Below are 12,913 nucleotides of genomic sequence, written 5' to 3' on the forward strand. Positions count from 1 at the left end.
TTTTGGAAAATATGCATGAATTATTAGGAGGTTGAAATGAAGAAACAAAGAGGAAATTCCCCGATTTCTTATTCTTGGATTCCATACTCTGACTCTGCCTACCTACTGTAAAAACTTTTAAACTCTTACTCCCCATTTCTATATCATTGCCAACAAGTGAACGTTCACTGCCCTACAACAAACCAGAGAACTCACATTGAACCATGTTTCCCCAGTAGAGACCAAGACACAATACTTATTATAAAAATACCCTAGTTATGAATTAGTAGGTAAAGCTTTATTTGAGTGTTAAATGTGCTCTAATTATGTGTTTGTGTGTGCGTTGATGTGTGTGGTGTGTGGGTGTGTGTGCTTGTGTGTAAAACAAGCACTGAGCTGTAAAATAAATGCAGGATTGCAACGGCCTTCTTAAAAATAAGAAGCAACTTTATCACATTTGAAGCCCACTGAAGAATCTGCCTGATACTTAACCTACAATTAATTGAAATGTGAAAACTTCAGGCCTAGAAAAACAAAGCCAACATACATACTGAATCTAATCAGTCTGTCTCACCTGTTTTCTAATCACTTCTTTAAATAAACCTAAATTGCCAGCATGAAACATCAGTTGTTCTAAACGAGTGGACGGATGTCCCCCGTCACGGACTGTTTAAAATACATGGAGGATCCGGCACTGCTTGTTATCTAGAATGACTTCTGCCTGAACTACTATTGGAGAATGGTTGCTGATATACTGCAGTTCTTATACCAGTAAACTGGAATGAAGGTAATTTCAGGCTGCAGAGGAATAAATTGATTTTACTAACTGGTTTTTGGAAAACACTGCCATGAAAAATTATCAATATGTTCATAAAGGCATCTACATGTCTCTTCACAGGGGTTTTACACAATGGGGGAGGTGGTGAGGTCTGGTGATAACTGAACTGTCCATTAGTAGGTAGAACAATATAATGGGAATCAGAGTGCACATTCTGGTTTGAACTCAATCGAGGTAACATGGATTCATCTCTGTGTAATAGGTCTGCTTCTGGAAAACACATTGTAGAGCTCCAAAAGCAGAACCATTCTTTCAGAATACCATGTTACGTTTGTAAATAGATAGACAGATAGATAGACAGGAATCAAAAATCTGAAAACGGTCTGGAAGTGTACATTTCAATAACTTACAATGTCAGTAGTGGGGGATTAATAGCAGATCAAGAAGACTGTGTCTGCATGCGAAATGGTTCAATTTTTGAAAGAGTTTTTTAAATGAAAATGGACAAAAAATTGAAAGGGTTACAGTAAGTGTTGAGGAGTGACTTGGCAAAAGGAGCACAGAGGTGAGAAAGAATTAAGTAGAGTTCAATAGAACCAGGTATAATTTCTGTACACATGACTCCATGAACAGGCGCAAAGGGGACACTTAAAGAAATCATAGGACTAAGGAGAGATCAGGATTAGGAGGGTTTGTACTAGTCTAGAAATGCTGACCTGAAAACCAATTAAGTTTACAACTCCTTCTTTGGAGGAACCTTAGCTGTGCCGTGCTTTTCAAAAATGACTTGTCATAACTGATTTATGCCCATGTTAGCAACTCTTCTGAAATTACTTTGAAAGTAGACTAATGTGAGAGTTTCTCTTTAGAGATAATTCAAGTTACTTGCATAGGAAGTGGCAGCAGGTCTGGGGATGTTGTAGCTCAGTGGCAGTGACCTTGCCTAGCTTGGGGCTGGCCTGCCATGTACGTTCACCCCAAACACTTGCAAGAATAGTAAAGGGAGGGAAGGGAGAGAGAAAGTTGGAAGGGAGGAAGGCAAAGTTGGAGGGATGGAGGGAGGTAGAAAAGAAGGAAGAAGAAAAGGAGAAAACCCAGGAAGGGAGGAAGGAAGCAAGGAAGGTAGGAAATAGGGAGAGCACAAGGGCAGGGAAAGGACTGAGTCACTCAAACAAAAGGCAAGGGACACAAAGACCAATAGAGGCCATAAAAGATTGTCACGACCCCTTGCCCGCAAGGAAGACACAACTCAGGAATCTTCTTTCAGCAGTTTATTCAGGCCTTGATTTAAGTATCTTTTAGTGACTCCCTTTCTTTCTTCTTCCGTCTCTGAGGGCCCAAGCACAGCCTAATAAAGCCTCCCACGTACCAATCTTAAGCCGCCGCATGGATCTTTCTTATAGGGTGGCAAGAGATAGCGTGCCAACTCTCCACAAAGGAATTTGCTTATCACAGGCCACAGTGGAAGCCGGCGCCATCTTCTAATGGCGGCCACAATTTACAACAATGGCTTACCACAGTTCCCCCTTCTAATTTATAAAACAATGCAGGCGAAAGTAGAGGTCCTATCCTACTGTGCAGAAGTGGCTGCAATGTATGGTTCAGTCCTAAGGAGGGCCCTTCCCCAGACCTGACCCCATATCAGCCGACGCCTTTTTTCGTAGGGCGGGGGTGTGGACGTCAAACCCGCATGCAATAGGACATGCTTTCCTTGAGGTCCGTTGAAGGATCACTCAAGTGCAGTGCTTTGCCTCGCATCCTGCATCGTGATGAAAGTGGACGAAGGGGGACAGCTGAGGCTGTTCTGTGGCTGTACACAACGACAAACGAGTTGACAGCACCCTGAAAGAAAGGCACGGACTTTAAGGCGATAGAGAAGTATTAGTGTGGAAACCCACCTGCGTGCAATGGCAGCAAGACCGGCAGAGTGCAAGGGCTTTCCAACACTAAGAGAATAACGAGGAAAGACATGTCGATCCCAGTGCAATGTTATAACAACTTGGGGTGCAACGACCATGTCAAAGATTTACTGTTTAAGCTGCGCAAGCCAGACTTGAGGTGAATTGCCATTTTCTAAAGCTGCAAGAGCTTGGATGATCATAGCCTTATCGTGAGCATTGCGGGCCTTGAGGCGACAGAGAAACCACAAACAGAGAAACATACCGAAGCAACACATTGCACCAAAAATGCCTACCCCCACCCACTCTTTAAAAAAGGAAAAGGCAGAAGATATCCAATCGGTGAATTGACCCAAAGTCACGGGATCAACACGGGTGTTATTCACGACAGCTATCTGGGTTAGTTGAGACTGGATCATGTCTTCCGCTTCCATGGACCAATTTCCAGCCAAATATTCGCCAATGATGCGGGAAGTATTCCTGGAATCATTAAATCTGACAGAGGTTATGCATAAATGTGCACGTTGGTCAACACAACCCAAAAGTACTAAGTCAGCCAATTCTTCTACCTGAGCTTGGAGTAAATCTATTCTTTGGTTGGCAGCTAAAATCCCTGACAAAATATGTTGATTAATTGTATTTTGGGATTCAAGTATGGTGGAAGTTTGTTGGACAACTTGATTAATGGTGGCAGCAGTTTGTACTTGATTGGCCATAGCCATTCCGGCCGTAACCGCTGCAGCAGCAGATATCGCCACGGCTGTCACTATAGCCGCTGTGATTCCAAAATCTCTGCGGACTCTAAGTAGCTCAACAATAGGGAATTTATCAGGATCCGCAGTGACCGGGATTGGGACGAAAGTTGGAATTTTCATAACCACTGCTACAGTCCAGGAACCATTCCAACACTCAGATAAGAGACAGGTAGTATGAGAACAATCCAGCATCTCCGATGAGGTGGCCTCAGCCAGAAGGAATAAGAAAGGGGATTGGACACAGACCATTGCAGGAGGCAATGCGGCATTATACAACAGAGAGTTGAATGAAACAGATGTAAGTCTATTACCTTGTTCACTTTCCCTAACAGTACCAGAAATATTAGCCAGCTAACTTTTGGCTCCTAGCAACTGAGCCAATGCAGAAATATTGGCTGAAGCCCCCTTTTCATTGGAAATCAGCCACTGAAACCAGGACCAACCTACTCCTGTAGAAGAGCTGGCACTATTGTTAAAGTTATAAACATATCTCTTAAGAGAGGGGGAAAGGGAGAAAACTTTAGCAACTTGATGTTTCTCCCAAGAATGATTCTGACAAGGCGTAAATGTTGGGGGGAAACCAAGATTAGGGGAACAGTAAGGAGAGGCCTTGAAATGAGTGGCATTATAAATACTACTAGAAGAAGGAGGCACTGGGATTAGTACCTCGGAGATAATAGCCAAGGTAGTTATGTTAAGAGCAGAGCTGCTGTTTGCGGGGGTCCCTGAGCCTGATTGCTTCCCCGAAGCTACTTTGCTCAATACAGCACTGATAATGCTTCCTGAGACCTGATTGGACCGCAATGGTTCCTCCCAGTTAGTCAAATTTTTGGTCTTAAGGCTAATGCAATTAGCGTTTTTAAGGCTGAAACAAAAAACTCCTGTAAGATTAACTTGAGATTGATTAAAAATTCTCTCCATGTCCCCTCTAGGAGAGGCACAGGGAGCAGACATCTCACATGAGGTAGAAAAAAGAGTGGGGAGGACATTAGAATTACCATGAACCGGCATCGGCATTGGCCATGCCCGTGCCACTGCCCACCACCGCATTGGTGTCGCCTGTGCCATCGGCACCAGCACCAGAGCCAGAGCACTTAGCAGAATGAAGATCCTCATCACAGGATTGTTGTGGCATCTCTTGTTGCTGGTCAGTTGATGTCGAGACTCTTCTTGTCAAGCGTTCAGGGACCCACAACGGTTCCGTACGATCCTGGGGAAAAACACATACAGATCCTCGTGCCCATGTCAGCACGGGGTCAGGGCCGTTCCATTGGCCCGTAAGAACATCCTTCCACTTAACATAGCCAATCACAGAGGGCTGAGGGGACACATGTCTATCGGCCGCAGAGCGACCATGAATATCCAAGTTCAAAAAATTAATGGTAAAGAGAGCTAAGGACAGGCGTTCTTTAGGAGTGTGTTCAGCTCCTATTCCCCCTTTTTGTTTTTGTAAAGTTTCCTTTAAGGTGCGATGAGCACGCTCAACAATGCCTTGTCCTTGAGGATTATAAGGCAAACCATGAGTAAGTTGCACTCCCATGGTAGAACAAAAAGCTGTAAATTGTCTGCCAGTATAAGCAGGTCCATTATCAGTCTTAAGGGATGCAGGTGCACCCCATGCTGCCCATGCCTCTAAACAGTGAGTAATGACATTACGTGCCTTTTCTCCCGATAAAGCAGAAGCATGGATAATTCCAGAGCACGTATCAACGGAAACATGCACATACTTAAGGTTACCAAAGTCAGGTATATGTGTCACATCCATTTGCCAAACAACCAATGGCTTTAATCCCCGTGGGTTTACTCCATAATTAGGGGGATGAAGAAATGTGACACAATGGGGACATTGCAATACTATCTGCCGAGCGTCCGCTCTTGAAATGGAAAAACGCCTGCGCAGCGTTAATGCATTAACATGGAAGTTTTGGTGAAACAACTTAGCCCCCTCTAAGGAGGAAGCCAAGCATATCAATTGACTTCTAGTGGCTAAGTCCGCACAGGCATTACCTTGGGATAACGGACCAGGAAGAGAGGTGTGAGCCCTGATGTGCATTGGATAAAAAGAAGCAGTGCGGTTAGAGATAAGCTGTTGAAGCTGAGTAAAGTAAACAGACACATTGTGGGCATCACTAATAGTTCCCACGGCCTCCAGGACTTTTAGTGCTTGTACCACATAACTGGAGTCCGAAATAAGATTAAAAGGAAAAGAACACTGTTTAAAAACTTCAATAACAATTTGTAGTTCTACCCATTGTGGATTTCCAGGAGCAAATTGATGCTGGATAGGGGGAGAGTCATTAATTACGTAGGCTCCCATTCCAGACTTGGAACCATCAGTAAAAATGTTAACAGCCCCCGGAATTGGACTGGATGAAGTTACCTTAGGGAAAATGATGGGATGTTCTTTAACAAAATGGAGTAATGGATGAGAAGGGTAGTGATTATCAATACTCCCTTGAAACGAGCAACACAGAATAGCCCAGTTGTCTAGAGTAGCACATAAAACATTAAGTTGAGCTTTAGTGTAGGGTATGATAAGAGAAGAAGGTGATTGGCCGAAAAATTGAATGCATTGTTGAATCCCTTTAAGTGCCAATGCTGCAACAGCATCAGGATAATATTCTAAGGATTTTCCTGGGGATACATGTGGGTGGATCCATAGTAAAGGCCCATCTTGCCACAGTACTCCAGTAGGCTGCCGCATAGTGGCAAGCACACATAACTGGAAAGGTTTATCACTCTGGAGCCTGCATAGAGTGGCATGCTGTATAGCTTGTTCTACTTTTATAAGGGCCGCTCTAGCCTCAGTAGTGAGGCTACGAGGGGAAGCAAGATCTGGATCACCCTTAAGAGTAGCATACAAAGGCTGGAGCACAATATTAGGAATATGTAAATATCCTCTTATCCAATTAATATCTCCCAGCAATTTTTGAAAATCATTTAAAGTTCGGAGATCTTGAGTCCTGATGGTAATTTTTTGTGGTTTTAATTTGTCATACCCAATTGTTGCTCCCAAAAACCTGATAGAATCCCCCGTTTGAACCTTTTCAGGTGCGATGTGCAGTCCATGTTGAGCCAACAGCATCACGAGTTCTTTATAAGCCTCATAAACTGTCTGTTCTAATTTTGCGGCCAATAACACATCATCCATATAGTGAATGATCTTGGTGGAGGAATACTTATGTCTGAGAGGTGCGAGTGCCTTTCCCACATACATCTGGCACATCGTGGGACGGTTAGCCATCCCCTGTGGCAACACCACCCACTCAAACCTTTGATCTGGTTCCTCATGATTACACGAGGGAAGGGTGAAAGCAAAACGTTGGGAATCTTTAGGATGCAAAGGAATGGAAAAGAAACAGTCTTTAATGTCAATAACAATTATATGCCAGCCTTGAGGAACAGAGGAGAGCAGAGGCAGCCCTCTTTGAATGGGCCCCATAAGCTGCATCTGAGCATTAACTGCTCGTAGATCATGCAGTAGGCGCCACTTCCCTGATTTTTTCTTAATGACAAATATGGGAGTATTCCATGGAGAAGTAGAAGGTTGGATGTGACCCAAATCAAGTTGTTCTTTGACTAGATCATGGGCTGCTGCCAGTTTAACCGAGGGAAGAGGCCACTGAGGCACCCAAACAGGCTCCTCGGTGAGCCATGTTATGGGTATTTGAGCCCCAGTGGCCCCTAGGAAAAACCCAGACCAAACCTGTTAAGCTTTTGATGACCTTGCACAGGATGCTTACGTCCCTGTAGGTGCCTTCCTAGTCCTAGACCTGGCTTATACCCCATATTTTGCATGATATGTTGAGACACTGGGGAATAGTCATTACTAAGAGTGAACCCCATGTCTTTCATCAGATCACGGCCCCATAAAGAAATAGGTAAATCAAGTACATAAGGCTGAAAGGTACCATCGTGTCCTTCCGAGTCCTTCCAAGATAGATGTCTATAGCTGATTTGAGGGGCTTGGGCATATCCAAGTCCTCTTAAGGATTGATCAGAAGCCTGCACTGGCCATCCCCTAGACCAGTCCTTAAGGGCTATGATACTACGATCTGCTCCTGTGTCCAGCAATCCCACAATAGATTTACCTTCTATGCTTAATTCCAAAGTGGGGCGATTGCTCATATCCAGTGACAAATAGGCACAATTTCCTCCGGTGGTACCAATCTGATTTCCTGTCCGTGACTTTGAGTCAGCAGGGAAGTGATTATGCAAACTAGGCAAAATTAGCAATTGAGCAATCCGATCCCCTGGGGAGATAGACACAATGCCCCTTGGAGCTTCTACCATAACCTTTACTGCCCCTACAGTATCAGGGTTTACAACTCCGGGGAAAACATGAAGACCTTGTAGGATAGAGGATGCACGTCCAATTAACAAACCTACAGTGCCAGGGGGTAAAGGCCCTTTGAACTCAGTTTCCACCAATTGGACTCCCATCTTAGGTGTTAATACGAGTCTGGAGGTGGAACAGAGGTCCAATCCCGCGGCACCTGTAGTGGCTCTCCGCATCTCGTGGGATGGCGCAGAGAAGGCCATGTCTCGGGTTCGGGTGTGTTATTCTCCATTGCCCCATATATTCGTGGGCCCTGGGGTCGGGGGCCCCTTTGGCCGTTTTTTGGCCCAGCTGAAATAGGCTGTCCATGGATGTCCCTCACTGATCTACACTCCCTTGCCCAATGCTTCCCCTTTTTGCATTTTGGGCACAGCCCCGGTTGACGAGGGCCATTAGAAGGGCCACCGCAAGGAGGTCCAGTAAAATTGCCTTTTTTGGGACAGTCACGTTTGAAATGGCCGGATTGACTACAATGGAAGCATGTTCCGGCACCAGGACCGCCCCCTTTTGCAATCCGAAGGACAGCAGCTGCAAGACCTGCATTAGTTAAAGGTCCTCCAAGCTCTCTACACACTTTCATCCAAGCTTCTATGCCCTTGTTTTTATAAGGAGCGATTGCTGCTTTACATTCTTTGGTGCATTGCTCAAAAACAAGTTGTTTAATCAAGGGCATTGCTCTATCAGGGTCACCAAAGATTTTTCCTGCGGCATCCACCATCCTAGCAACAAAGTCCGAGAAAGGTTCTGTGGGGCCTTGCATGATTTTTGTTAAATTGCCAGACACTTCTCCTCTATTTGGGAGTGATTTCCATGCACGGATACAAATGTTATTGATCTGTTCATATACCTCAGGGGGGTATCCTGTTTGTTGATTAGCAAATCTGCCTTGTCCCAAAAGCATTTCCTTGTCCCAATGGGGGTGTCCCGCCGCATAGTTTTGGGCAGCCTGCTCTACAGCACCCTCTAGCACAAAGGCTCTCCAGTCCAAATATTTGCCTGGAGAAACACAAGCCCGAACAAGGCTAGCCCAATCAGAGGGAGTCATACAGTATCTAGACAGACTCTCCACCTGAGTTAATGTGAAGGCGGCATCCACCCCATAAGTACGCACAGACTCTGCCAGGGTCTTCACAATTTTGAAATCTAAGGGCTCATGGAATCTTCCCCTATTGTCATCCTGGAAAACTGGATAAGCAAGACCCATCTCAGCATTAACAGCCCTCCATGTTTGGGCATGGAAAGCTCTCCTCGAAACACCCTCACCGTACGGCGGCGGGTCTGGAGGATCATTTTTCTTGAGCTCCTGTTTATTTTTGTTCCCTTCTCCCATAGTTAAACTCCCTAGCTGCCGAGACAGTCTCCCGAGCTCCTCCTGTTCTTCCTCCTCCTCTTCTGACCCACTTTTGCATGGAAGTGTGCGCAGTGTACTGAGATCTGGATACAAGCGTTTCCTCCCCCGTTTCTCGCTCTGCACATTCCCCTCCTCCTGAAATATTTCACTCCGTGCCAGAGACAATCGCCTCCTCCCCTGTTTCTCGCTTCGCACACTGCCATCCTCCTGAAATACGTCACTGCCTGCCGGAGATAATTGTTTCCTCCCCTGTTTCTCGCTCCGCACACTCCCACCCTCCTGAAATACCTCACTGCCTGCCATTTCTGATCTTTCTTCATGTAATTGCTCTAAAACTTCTTGTCCTTTAGTAAGTGCTTCCTGACATCTGCTATCTGTGAGGCAACTACGAATCATCTTCCAAAGGGGTATCACCCCACCCTCTAATATGCCCTGCTCAGAAGCAAAGTCAAGGTCTGTGCCTAACTTATCCCAGCTAGGCAGTGTAAGACTGCCAGAAAATGCAAACCACGGTGCAATAACATCTGTCTTCTGTAAAAATCTCTGTAAAGTACTACGTTTCACTTTTAGGCCCTTGGAACGTAACAGGTTATCTAGGGCCAGGAGAAGCGGACTTGAAGATACGGCACCGATGACACAACAAAAGACACACAACAAACAAGAGTGAAAGTAAGAGCAAAAGTACACAGTGCAGCTGCAATAAGATTTAATGCTCTCTCTGGCTTTACAGAGGAGCTGCCGCCTTGACAGCGGGTCCTAAATTACCTAGGACTAAACTCCGCTTTAACCGGGGTCCCAATTAACCTGGGACTAATCTCTGCTTTAATCGCAGGTCCCAATTAACCTGGGACTAATCTCTGCTTTAATCGCAGGTCCTACTTACCTAGGACTAACCGGTGCACCACCCCTGACTGCTGAAAGTTCTGGTTCCCGGGTCTCGGCACCATTTGTCGCGACCCCTTGCCCGCAAGGAAGACGCAACTCAGGAATCTTCTTTCAGCAGTTTATTCAGGCCTTGATTTAAGTATCTTTTAGTGACTCCCTTTCTTTCTTCTTCCGTCTCTGAGGGCCCAAGCACAGCCTAATAAAGCCTCCCACGTACCAATCTTAAGCCGCCGCGTGGATCTTTCTTATAGGGTGGCAAGAGATAGCGTGCCAACTCTCCACAAAGGAATTTGCTTATCACAGGCCACAGTGGAAGCCGGCGCCATCTTCTAATGGCGGCCACAATTTACAACAATGGCTTACCACAAAAGATGTTTGAACAGTTTAGTCAGCTTTAGAATTTGAGTGACATCAAACTGAATGTTATTATGACTGGATGGAATCTTCCTACTAACCCCGCCTTGGCCTGGCCTAAACCAAATCAAGGGGTGGGTGGCATGGAGAGGAATTCTCTCTGGCTGGAGTGGGAGGGACCTAAACCTGTGGCACATGAGGATGCACAGGTAGGGAAGTGGACAAGACTCCAATGATGGGCAGTTGAGCACAACAAGGCTCCTGGAGGCCTTTGATCATGGCTCCCACCGCCATACGCCCACCACTCACCATACGCTCAGCCCCTGAAGGGGATCACAGTGGTCTGCTCCGTTGCCTGGTGCAGGTTGGAGTTCCTGACCAAACACCTGAGTGTCCACAGCCTGTGTTGGCCTGCCTGGGCAGGCTGTGGTTGTGGAGGCAAGAGCCAAAGCTGTCTTGGCGTGATGGAGGAGCCAAGGGCTGCCTCTCAGCCATCCTAGTGGGCGGTTCTGGAAGAAGCACCCAGGGTTGTGGCAGCATTGTCCGAAGACATGAAGCCAGGCCATCTTCCTTATGGCTTTCCTTGGGAGTTGGTGGTGTGTACAGCTCTTGGATTTTTTGCTGTTCTCTCACTTTTCTGGAGAGGTTTTCAGTCGGTTCGTAGCAGGCTTTACGTGGGAAGAGAAAAAAGGCTGGCTCTAAATCTTGCTGGACTTATTGAGGCAAAATGTGGACTTCTTGAAAAAGTGAGCCTTGTTGAAAAAGAACATGAAGGCTTAGAATCATCTTTAAAGGATTGCAGGTTTGAGAAGGGTTCAAGAGAAGCACAACAGCTGGAGGCAACCGACGAAAAGCTGCATAGGTCCGAATCCAGCCATGGCGTTGAAATGCTCTTTCTAGAAGAAGAGCTCAAAGCACAGAAGGCTCAACAAGGTCAACAGGATGAAACGATGGCGCATCTATCAAGGAGGATACAGTCCCTCCAAGGTGAATCTGAATCCCTGAGATCACAAATAGCTGAAGCTAAAACAAACTGGAGACTCTTTCAAGTGAATGAGGAAGAACTGAAGCTGGTACTCAAAGAGGTTTTGAATGAAGGATCCCTACTTCCGCCAACGCAGAGACCAACAATACAAGGAGAAGCTGAAGCACAGAGGGAACAAGGAGGTGTCCAATATAAAGCAAAAATCATATTAGAGGACTCTAAAGTAGCTGGAGAACAAGTTCTAAGGGACACAGAAAATCACATGGAGTCTCTGAGTGAATGCTTGCTGAAGATGAAGAATAGATCTTCTCCAAGCCTGGGAGCCCAAAGGGATGTTGGTCACCTGGAACTGGGAAAGACGAGTGAACCCGAAATTGGTGCTCACTTGGAGGATGAGTCCAAAGGAGCTTTGAGGAACCTGGTTTATGGTGATAAGCTAAAGGCCTCCTTAGAAATCTTGGAAGGAGGAAGAAATCAAAAATGTACTTTCTCATCTGAAGTGGAGAAAACCACAGAAGATCTTACAGAACACCTTAAAAGTCTGCAGACTGAACAGGCATCCTTGCAGTCAGAAAATGCACAGCTGCAAAGTGAGAATGAGACCCTACAGGAGAACTTTAAAGTCATGATGGAATGCTATCAAGAAAATATGATGAAACTGCACAGGAAATTAAGAGTGGAGGAAAACTACCGTGTGGAGCAAGAGGAGAAACTTTCCAAAGTCGAAGAAAAGATGAGCCATACAATAAAATAGCTGGAGACCTACCGAAAGAGAGCCCAATATCTTGAAGAACAATTGCAGAGTACCATTCGTTCCTGTCTGGGGAAGATTATTTCCTCTGAGAAAGAAGCAGATGCTAGTGAGTTGGCAGCTCGGATTGCTGAAAGAAACCTCAGTTATTTTAGGAAGCAAAATGCACGCAACAGACAAAAATTAACTGAGAAGGAGCTTAGATTTGAACTTGTAGAAAAAGATCCCTATGATGCACTGGATGTTTCCAACTCAGCAATGGGCAGAAAGCCTTCTCCAAATGGGCCCTCACCAATAGGTCACCCTTCATCTGAAAGGAGACCTCCTCATTTTGAAAAGAGTGGTCCACTCACACTCTCACCTTTCACTCCAGTGGGAGGAGGAAGAGGGTCAAGGGGCCCTGGAGAATCCTCTGGACCATGCGACTAGCAGTAAAGGAAGAGAATCCAGCTGTCATAAGTTCACTGATTTTCAGAGAGCACCTTCTCAGACTGGGCCCCTCTCTCCTCCAGGGGAACAGGCCAGCAGGCTGATGATCCCTCCGCCAGGCCAACCATATTCTTCTGATGCACGTCTTCCTCTACAAAGGCAAGATAGGTTTTACTCAAATTGTGGTAGAGCATCGGGACCAGCAGAACACAGAATTCCTAATATGCCTCCTTTGGACTCTGATGTGCCTGATTCACCTCTCCATGCTGAAAACCAAGCAACCGGCTCTGACTCTGTGTTGACACCTTTCCCTCCAGTCAGAGGTGCCTTGTTTCCAGTTGACCCAAGGAGTAAGTTCATGAGAAGAGGACCTTTTTTTTCCTCCACCTCTCCCAGGAAACTTGTCTGG

This window comes from Callospermophilus lateralis, unplaced genomic scaffold, assembly GCF_048772815.1.
Source record: "Callospermophilus lateralis isolate mCalLat2 unplaced genomic scaffold, mCalLat2.hap1 Scaffold_138, whole genome shotgun sequence".
Taxonomy (NCBI): Eukaryota; Metazoa; Chordata; class Mammalia; order Rodentia; family Sciuridae; genus Callospermophilus; species Callospermophilus lateralis.